This window comes from Capsicum annuum, unplaced genomic scaffold (assembly GCF_002878395.1).
Source record: "Capsicum annuum cultivar UCD-10X-F1 unplaced genomic scaffold, UCD10Xv1.1 ctg997, whole genome shotgun sequence".
Taxonomy (NCBI): Eukaryota; Viridiplantae; Streptophyta; class Magnoliopsida; order Solanales; family Solanaceae; genus Capsicum; species Capsicum annuum.
The window spans coordinates 262,509-274,395 of record NW_025896065.1 but is presented as its reverse complement, the minus strand read 5'-3'; positions in this window follow the sequence as shown (position 1 = coordinate 274,395).

The following is an 11,887-nucleotide window of genomic DNA, read 5'->3' as shown; positions in this document are numbered from 1 at the left end:
TTACGAGACCTATATGATCTAAATTCATGCTCAAATAGATTCCCACACTACATAATTGATTAACACACTAAATTTACATAGGATTCGAGTCTTTTGGAACATCTATGCATATGAATGATGAATTTTCATTCTAGTTCAAAATGTAGGGTGTTACACACGTACTGATGCATACTCTTTCTTGCGCTATGATTTTTCATATCATAGGTTCAAACGCTCAAGTTTCTGATCGCACATAGACAGATTCAAATTTAGCTAGTAGTAGATTTAGCAATGAGTCCTCATCATTCGAGGATATTATTTTATTTCAGATTTTCAGTAGTTTTAGTATTTCAGTATTTGGGTTAGTTGGGGGCTTGTCCCATCAACTTCACATTCCGATAGTTTTAGATAGAGGCTTTTTAGACATGTCTTTAGATATATTTAGTTTTACACATTTTTATTTCAGTTGATAAATTTTATCAGTATTTATAGATTTTGAACCTAATGGCATTTAAGCCTATTATTTTGCATTTATTTCAGTATATTATTCAGTGGTCATAGCAGATATCAGTCATGGGTTAGCTTATGGTCCTTCGGGGTCGTAAGCACCATGTAGCATCTGGGGTACAGATTCGGAGTGTTATAAAGATGTACAAAGACAAACACCATAACAATTTTTTATTTCAAGCCACTTCACTTTACATGTAGTGATAATTTTTTATGTTTGATGTAAGTTAAATTTTTTATAATGCAACAGATTGTCTACCTGTTGTAATAGATAGTATATCTGTTGTGATAGATTGATTATCTGTTGTAGTGGGTTGGTCATCTGTTGCATTATGCAGATGTTTCTCAGCCTATCTGTCGCAATAAATATATAATTTATTGCAACATATAGTCTATCTGTTGCAACTGATAGGTAATTTATTGGAACAAATCAAAATAGTTAGAAGACCTGTTTGATAATTTCTAATAGATGACCTATATGTTGTAACATAGGTATAAATCTGCTTGATTGTTTCCAATAGAAATGTCGTCTGTTGCAATAGATATATTATCTATTATGATATTTGAATATAGTATTTCATTTCAATTAATAAGTTCAAAACTAAGGATTAAATTATATTCATAGACAACATAAAATAAATTGAAGCCATCTGAAATTACATGAAATAACTCAACAAATAAATAAAATGTAAAAAAATGATTATAGGTACAAATGATCTACTCTACAGATAAATCAACAATTTAAACTTTGGTTCCAACAATTCCCAAGGAGAGGTTATTGCATTGACAGACTCAAGCTAAAAATATCTACTCAATATGGACAAGTTATTCTTCATCCAGTGCTATGAAATTCGGCTCTGGTTGTTGTGGATCTTTAATGTCGCTTGCATACGATTTTTGCACTTTTGCTTCTTTGTATTTCGATAAAAGATTAGCATATATTTTGAGGAATAATCCGGCATCAAGTCCATCATTTGGTACTTGTAATTCATCTCTCAAATACTTGGCATAAGCGGCAACAAAAAGACCATAATTCCTGCATTTTAAAAAATGGATAATCCATAACTTGAAATTCATGTAAGCATTGTGAAATTTATGAAACTTAATCATGATACTTACAGTCTACCAATGGGTTGTTGAGAAATTCCTTCAACATATTCTATATCAAATGAATTACCCATTTTATCCTGGTATGCTTCAATTGTCGACCAATTAGTACGAACCTTTTGGTCCAAAAAGCCACTCATATCTAGATAAGTAGAAAATATTTGGCTATCTTTTGCATCTTAGACCATGGCCCAAAATGTCTCCTCCGTGAAATTGAGTCATAAACTCGGATGCACCTCTTTTTTAGAATGATGACAACCAACACCTAATGGAATTCATCACCATAATTGATTGGGATATGCACTTCGTTGATCAAATGCCAAGGTAAGCTAGCTGGAATGTTAAAACCTTTGATGATGTTGATTAAGTATTCCTCATTTTGGGAAACTTCCGGTTGTTGTTGACAAAACCTATCGTAGGCATTATTGATGTAAACTTTGAACAAATAATTGTTTGTCATGTATCTGTATTGTTCTTATGTTTGTAACCTGACCTTCTTTTGAAGGTAGTAAAAAATGACATCGATGTGCTTCATATATTATCCAATATTTCAGTTTACATGACAATAAAATCAATACACAGATGCAATAAAATGAAGTATTAATTAATAGTAATATGTATGACATTTAAACTTCATCATTCCAATAAGTTTGGGGCTGTGATATCAAATAGAACCAATCCTTCATTTCGGCATGTGCAACAACAAAGTCAAACATATCAAAACTAAGGCTCAATTCGTTACCTTTATAGTGTTCATTATTTTGTTTTCTATATGATTTATTTGTGTTAATGTCATATTTTTACAATAAGAGTTGTATAAATCAATATCTTTAAAAACAACTTATGTACCTACTGGCATGATGCTTTAATAGCCCATCGGCAATCCCTTCTGAACAATCGTTGATCAAATTTATTAGTTTTTTGGAGCCTCGTCCGAGATGTTGAACTCTTCAAATCGGTAATTCTTTCGTTCTCCCGAACTGACAGGCTCCATTTCTTCTTCTTCCATGTAAGCAGTTGATAGATTATCGACTGTGATATTATACTGTTCAGTGGTGATTCTACTATGAAATCCATATGAATAGCTAGAATTATCAACGCCAATCACAGGTATACAATAGATTATCTATCTGTTGCATCAGATGGATCATCTGTTGGGACAACTTCGAATAGGTAAAACAAAGTTGTACGATAATTTTAAATAGATGACCCATCAGTTGGTACAAATTAAAATAGTACGAAGACCTTTTTGGTTTGCTGAAACAGACAAACATATGTTGCAACATATAACACATCTGATGCAATAAGTTAGATGACAATTACAACAGATGTATATATCTGTTTGATAATTTTTAGCAGATATATTATCTATTGAAACAAACATATGTCTATTTGTTTGTTGGAACATATGATTTACATTCACCCTCTTTAGCTCGTGATGCTCTCTTTTGTCCCTTGTACATTGATCAAAGGTGCAAGACAAAGACAAAGGAGTTGCAATCTTGCTTTTATCAATGCTTGATGATGCCTTGGAAATTTCTTTCCTTCTCCTCTTAGCCACCTTGATCTCTAGTGGAGTGTATGGATATGAAATCCTATTTGATAGAATGACACTCCTCTTATATATCATTTCCTTTACAGAAGTAGTTAACGCATTAATAGTATTAATCACTCCATCATATTTTGTTTGCAGTCTTGACATTTTCTTGCTGAACATTCGCTAGAAGTGATAAAATCTGTATAACCAGTATGATCATAATCATAATGGTTTGTTGTTTAAAAAACTATAAGAGGAGCATCTTTAGCCCCAATAGAAGCACCACTACCACTACCATAATCAACAACAATAAGCCCACCCTCCAAAATTATTTTTCGTGTGATGGTTATTACTCTTAGTAATTCTTTATTTATTCTATTAATCACCTTAGGGTCCAATAAAGTTTGAACAGACCATAAAGTAAGAAAAAAATGACATCTTCAACTCCCGATTGGTCAGAACAAGCCATGGATGGACAGTCTAAAATAAATAAGTACATATATTAGAATGATGATGAGAGTTTTTTAAAAGTCATTAATTAAAACAAAAATTTAGTTACAATTAGACTTACTGCTTCCTTCAGGGGGTTGAACAGATAATTGTTTTTTTGCATTTTTATTTTTTTTAGCCGACAACCATCTCAGGATTCTTGGACAGGAAACTTATTTCTAGTAGTTCACTTGTTGTCTCAAATTAGGAATGACTTCAAATGCCCAAGCCTATAAAATAACGCCAATAAATCAAAAGCATTATTGAATAAAAAAATTAATCATGTCATAATAAAAGAAATATTTACCATGAAAGCCCATGAAAAGTCATATAAGTTGACTGTCTTTGGCGTTAATGGAGTCAACAAATATTTGATAGTCATTTTAAAACTTTCATAACCCAAGGATAGATGTTAAATGCCTCAAGATCCTCGGAGAGCTTTATCAAATTAAGTGGTATGTTTTTGCTAACATCTCTCGCCCAAAGAATATTATCTACAAACCAAACTAAGGACAATGATTGCTTGTGCTTCTTTGAAAGAAGTAATACCCTGTATTTCTCAAGCTTAACTTAACTCTCAGTTCATGAATTATCCAATATAAAAATTTTGAAACGTTTAGTATTTTTCAGTTTAGAGCCTACCATTGAGTAGGAAATTGAATCAGCTTTCCAACGATATAAAATTTGCCTAAATCTGATAACCAGGTAAGAAGTTCTGGCTATTTTAAGTTTTAGTCGTTAAACATCATCATTTTGGCCAGTAGCACGTCGCAGAGTAAGCCAAAATGGAAATTGTCAGTTTCCAGTGAGGTACCGCGATACGGACGCATCCCGCCAAAGCTTATTTTCACAATTGTCAATTTTCAGTGAGTCAACACGATTGTACCGCATCGTTCTGTGCTTCCAGGTCCCATCGAGTATTGCAACACGATTCCACTGAGTTGCGCCACCAGCCACATTACTAGTTGTCATTTTTCAATGGCTTGGCACGATAGCAGTGCATCGTGCCAAGGCCCAAAATTGGGTTTTTCAGTATGAATTTTTAAGTCATTCTTAGGGATAAATGAGTATTTTTCCATTGCCCTAATCAGTTTAAACACAAAATTTACCACTAAATAACCCATTATCTCAACATTTATTCACTTTATTCAAAGATTTAGTCATTCTCTCTCAAAAAGAGGCTAAACACTACTTTCAAGAAACAAGATCAAAAATCAGTAGTCTCTCCAAAAACTTTCAAGAATTAACAAATTAAGGTATGTTAGATGTTCATCTGTGGGTTCCTTTCACCCATAGAGTCCACGAATCCATTTTCAAAATACAAGATTGTTGAATTATGAACTTCATTGAATTGAATTCATGTTCATGTTATTGTTGGGTTTTAGTCCATGATTAAATTACATGTTTTTATGAAATTAATCATTGTATGTGTTGAATTATATGATCTTCATGGTAAACCCTTCAATTTTCAAGTTGATTGATATAGCCACGATAACTATATGTTTTGATTATTGTATAACCTAAGCATGCTCTCCATGTTTTTGATAGAATACCTATGTGAATGAAATAGTGTCATTATAACGTGATAACATGTATTCCCCATTCATGTATAAGTAGATACATTACAAGTGTTTGGTTAAATGCCTCTATGAGTGAACTATGGACAAGTATACGTTGTTATGATTTTCAAGAGTATATTATGCTTTATTCTTTATGCTATCGAGTCCTGGGGGTATTTAATACCCGACAATTGAGCTGTGTGCCTAGAGCCAGTGTCAGTTGTAGAATCTCAATCATGTCATGATTAGTAGTACTCTCAGTTAGTTACAAAACTAAGTAGAACTCGATCAGTTACTAAATTCAGGAAAACTCAGTAAACTCAGTATTCAGTCCAGTCTAGTTCAGTATACTCAGTTCAGTGTCTTTTAGTTGGGAGTAGAATTCAGCACTGAGTGAACTTAAGAATGGGGGCTCACCTGCCAGTAGAGGGTGTGATCTCTAGAAACAATCCTTGCATTCCAAAACTACGTAGCCACCGTAGGTTGAGATATCAAACCTACCAGTAGAGGGTTGATAGGGTGTTTTAACCTGCCAGATGAGGGTTCCACCATTCTCATTAGAGTACCTATCAGATGAGGGTAACTCTTCAGTGTCTTTACCCATGGCACGGTACTGGCACCCATCTAACTGGGGTCATAGGTTGGACCCTAACTCAGTTATCTTATTTGGGATATCTTGTTAGATGATTACCTCCCACATTCTTAGTCTCAGTCTTCAGAATAGAACTCAGTTCAGTCCTACAAAATCAGGACTGTCAGATGCAGCCAATTAGTATCAGTAACTCAGTTATTAGTAACTTCAGATATCAGTTACTTGGTATTAGAACTCAGGACTTAGCTTCAGATAAGCTTAGTCATAGTATTTATTTATATGCACATTAGTGCATACTAGTATTTACAGTAGTATCATTTATCCATGTACTGTCATGTTCAGTTACTCTATATCGTACAATCAGTTATTATTCATGCATATGAACCCTTGCATTTAACCTTACCTCATCTAGCATACAGTATATTCCACGTACTAACGCATACTCTTTTTAATGCTATGATGTCTCATATCATAGGTTCAGATGTTTAGGTTCTCGATCGTGCATAGATAGAATCAGATTCAGCCAGCAGTAGTAGATTAGCAGTGAGTCCTCATCATTCGATGATATTCTTTCATTACATTATCACGGTAGATTCAATATTTCTACAGATAGAGTTAGTTGGGGAATTGTCCCATCAACTTCACATTCAGATAGTTCAGTTTAGAGGCTTTTCTGACTAGTTTTAAGATAGTGTTTAGTTTTATGGATATTATGATAGACAATATAAATTATTAGTATTTCAGATATTTTTAACCTTATGGAATTTCATTCTATTATTCCACATTTATTACAGTATCATATTTCAGTACTCACAGCAGATATAAGTCATGGGTTAGCTTATGGTCCTTCAGGGTCATAAGCATCATGTAGCATCCGGAGTACAGACTCGAGGCATTACAAACTTGGTATCAGAGCCTAAGATTGAACAATGTCCAAGAAAGTCTAAAAGTCGCATCTAGTAGAGTCTTGTGAATAGTTTTGTAGCGCGCCACACTTATAGACAGGAGGATATGAGATGTTTTAGGAAATAGTTTACCTTCTTTCAGTATTTATGTCGTGCGAGTGAGTATAAGCTCTAGTTAAACTCTCAGTCTAATATATTTCCTCCTTTTTGTTTACAGAACATGCCTTCCAAAAGGACTAACAAAAGGAGAATTGGAAATCAATCAGCATCTCAACCCATTCTGTCAGATCCCCTAGATGAGCATGTCTCTCATGCAGAATTCAGAGTTGCATTCACTACTCTACCAACTCCATAGCATCTCAAAATGAACGACCATCTGCTATTTTAGCCAATCCAGTGGCCAATACTGCTACATCCAAGATTCAGGACTTCACCCGAATGAATCCTCCCCTATTCTTAGGATCTAAACCAGAAGAGGATCTATAGGAGTTCCTCGATTAGGTCCAGAAAGTCACAGATATTATGGGAGTGACTTACAGTGAGAGTGCTGAGTTAGCTACCTATCAGCTACAAAAATAGCTCATACTTGGTTTAAGTAGTGGAAGGTAGACAGGGGCACTGATATAGAGCTCATAAAGTGGGAAGAGTTTGCTACTGCTTTCCTATAAATATTCTTTCCCTTAGAGCTGAGAGAAGCCATGGTGTTAGAGTTTATCAACCTTAGATAAGGCAGTATGAGTGTGAAAGAGTATTCCCTTAAGTTGACTCAGTTAACCAGGTATGCTCCCCATGTAGTAGCAGATAGTAGGTCTAGAATGAGCAAGTTCATATCTGGGGTGTTAGATAGTGCAGTTAAGGAGTGCATAATAGCGATGTTGATTAAGGAGATGGACATATCTAGGCTCATGGTCCATTCTCAACAAATAGAAAAGGCTAAGATTAGAGAGAGAGAGAGGTAGAACAAAAGAACTAGAACAGGTAGTTTCAATTTCACTCAGCCTAAGTGAGAAGGCGATAACCATTCCCAGTTTCATCTAAAATCTCCAGTTCTCCAGTACCTAAGTTCAGAAATGGTAACAATGATAGGGCGCCAAGCTCTAAATCTCAGGGTAGTGTCAGCAGTGCTCGAATAAATCCTCTTTGTAAGACATGTCGCAGAAACCACAAGGGTATCTGCAGAGCTGACAGTGATGTTTGTTTTAGGTGTGGCAAGTTAGGCCATAGAGTCAGAGATTTTGCTCAGTCAGGTTCTCAAGGTCAGCATACTCATTCTTCAGCTCGGTCAGGTCACCTGAATCAGCAGGGTGCCGCTTCTAGCGCCACCAGTGGGCAATGCCCAAACAGGCTTTATGCACTTCAATCCAAACAAGATCAAGAAAATTCTCCTGATATGGCTATTGGTATGTTACAGATCTTCCATTTATATATTCATGCCTTATTAGATTTAGGAGCTTCTCTATCTTTTATAACTTCTTGCATGGCAGTCAACTTTAAGTTAGACTAGAAAAATCTTGATAGGACCTTTCTTAGTGCTTACCTCAGTAGATAAATCCGTTCCAACCAGACAAGTATAAAGAAATTACTCATTTATAGTAGTTCAGAAAACCTCCTCAACTAATTTCAATTATAGAGTCGTTTTGTTTTAGTTTCCTGATGGACTAATCGTTTTGGAAGACAATTAGTATTTGGAGAGAAAGCACAAGTCTTGTAACTGTAATGCCCCGATTTTCTATAACCAAAACATCACACGGTGCTTATGATCCCGAAGGACCACAAGCTTACCATCTTCTGATATCTGTACCTGTTCACTACATAATATTATAAAATACATGCAAAAAACTGGCGAAAATTTGCCATAAGGTTCAAAATATCTAAAATACATAAATTTGCAAACTGAATACTTATACAACTGTCCAAAAAGCCTCTAACTGTCTGAACTGTGGAGTTGATGGGACATGTCCCCAACTAACTTTGTCTAATAAAATAAACTAAATATAATAATGTGGTGAAATAATAATCCATCCTCGGAATATGAGGACTCACTGCTAGGTACTGGTCTGCTGCTACTGATCTGGAACTCATGTCTCTAAATCTATGGTGTCGAATAAAATTACAACACCATAGTGCAAATGCGTCAGTACGTTGGAATGTACTAAGTGTGCAAATGAGGTAAGGCTAAATGCAAGGGCTTATGCATGAACATAACTTAATTGAATAATATGCAAGAGATAGATTAGCATACATAAAGAATATGTAATTACTGAACATACTGCCCATACTGTCACTAAGCATACTCGGACTAACTCTGGTAACTAATACTGATTATACTAAAATTTTGAAATTTCTGAACATACTGAGATTACGAGTATCTGAAGCTTCTAGAACTGATAGCAACCCTATCTAACAGGTTGTCTCTGAATCTACTAATAATAAGAATGATTGACTGAATCTGAGATCAACCCTATCTAGCAGGTAGTCTCTAAATCTATGGATAATAATACTACTTGATAACTGATTTCGAGATCGGCCTATCTACCAGCGGATCTTCGAATTTGTAAATAATCATACTTGGTGGTCTGTATCTAACAGCCTTGAATTTTATACACTGAACTGAGCTCTTTATTGAAGTTTGAGACTGATTCTGAAACTGAGACTGTGGGAAGTAGTCATCTAACTAACATGCCCTGCCTAGCTAAGTCGGGGTCCAACCTCTGCCCCAGTTGGAAGGGTGTCAGTACCGCGCCACTGGTAAAGACTACTTTATATGACCCTCATCTATCAAGTACTCAAACGAGAATGGTGAAGCCCTCATCTAACAGGTCAAGCCTCCTCATCTACCCTCAACTAGCAGGTATATATCATGCTTTCAAGTATATACAATTAAGGATTTCATGCTAACATGTTACCATCCATTCACTAAAGTTTTTTAACAAACACTTGGCATGCATAGCTTATACATAGCTTGGGAATTTCTTGTCAACATATTATAATGACTCTATTTTCTTCACATGAGCACTTTATGAAACACTTGAATGGCATGAACTAGTACACATGTTTACATGATATAATTTATCTTTTTTAATTCACACAACCATTCATCAAATACTTGGAAGGCATAGTATTTAATCATAATACTAATCAATACTTAATATCACAATTCCAACACCAAGTTCACCATCTCAAAGCTCTAATATGAGTTCACATAGTACTACATATATAATAATTATTAATTTCACATAAATCATACACTTAGTCATGGGTTATAAATCAAATCAACAATATAATCATGAATACACTTAAATCCACTCATGGATTCTTTATCCAACTTGTAGTTACATAAATCATACTACAACTAATTAATTTTCATGAATCTTGAGGTAAATCATGGAATTAAAATCAATCTTACATCATAATTAATGTCTAACTTAGATCCAATATAAAATCTATGAAATCAACTAATCTTGAAGGATTTATCATAAACATCATGGATTTTATACTTAACATACTACAATGGTACTATTTTCTTCATATAGGCATTTTATCAAACATGTAGGGAGCATGCTTTAGTTATTCAACAATTATTACTTATAAATATTATGATTCCATCACCCAAAGATTTCAACATACATGAAAAATATAATTATTTCCAACGTCATTTAGCATATAGCAACAACACGCTTTACTCATCTTAGCCTTACAACAATTTATCACACCAATTAACATAATTACATAATTTTACATGCTTCTAAAAAAAGACTTTATCATGAACACAGTAAAATCAACACATACTAGGGTCTAAACTTGAGTCTTTATCATCACAACATAAATGTAACTTCAACAACATCAAGAACACAAATTTCATACCACATAAATCATAAAACTCATAAAAATAAAATCTTTAAATTTAGGAAAAAGGATTCTTGAGCTTCTTGGGTGGAAGGAACCCAAAAATCAACACTTGCATACCTCAAGTTTATGAATCCGGATGAACTCTTGATTCCGGAACTCTATACGTAAGATTCATAGGTGCTCCTTGTATCTCTCACAATGGGGATTCCAAATCTCAAATTATTTTCAAGTTCCTACGGTTGAATTTAGAGGGATCTTGATTTTTATTTTGGAATTGAGGATGTTTGTTCTTGAGAGACTTTTCCAAAAGGGAGTATATTTTACTAATAAATGACTCAAATCCCGTGTTTGTGGGTATATATAGGGGTGAAAGATGACCAAAATGCCCTTAAGAAAAGAGAGAAAGACGCAGCTGTCCCCCTGTTACTGGTTTGACAGGATGAAGTAAATTGATCATAACTTTTTACTCCAATGTTCAAATTGGATGAAACCAATTGCATTGGAAATAAGACTAACAGAGCTTTCATTTCATATATAGCATATTTACCAGTTTAATATATACCAAAAGTTATGATCATTACAAGTTGACCCTAAAATACTGGAAACTGGGCGCCTCACCAGCACCTTTTGCTACTGGTTTGGCACACAAAACGTGCCCTTACGCTACTCCAAAAATTCCGAAACTCACTCGGGATGTACTAACAGCTTTCTCCATCACAACGCAACTTGAAAATCAAAAAATAGATGTCAAAAAGGTTGTTAAATAAATACCCAAAGATCGAAGGTCTAAATGAGAATGTTTCAACACTTAGCCAAATTTTTTTTTGAGTGCTAAGCTTCTCTTGGCAAGATTAAAAGGTTTTAATGACTTGGAAAAACTTACGGGGTACTACAGTAACTATTTTCAATTCAACTCAAAAGGTGAGATTTGACTTGTACTAACTCCACAAAACAAGCCTCCTTGAAATATGGAAAAGTGGTTGAAAAAGTTGATATCAAGTCTATGAGTGATGTGAACTAGTCCTTCCACCAACTACTACTACAACTTGTCTTTCGCCTTTTGTAGATTTAAAGTTAGCTTTTCTTGTTTTAACAAAATATTAATGGGTGAAGAATCAACAAGAACACAACAACTTCCAGGAACACCAACAACACAACCAACATCCAACTCCAAATTCCACAACAACAAAGTTAACCATACGGCTAAGGCTTCAACAATTTCAAAAATAATTTGGTCAAGGCTCAAGTTCACGTCAACAACACCAACAAATATAAGCTCAAATCAAGATCGACTCAAAGGTGTTAGTGAATAAGAACTAACACAAGAAACAACTAAACAAAAACAAAGGGATTCTTAGATCTA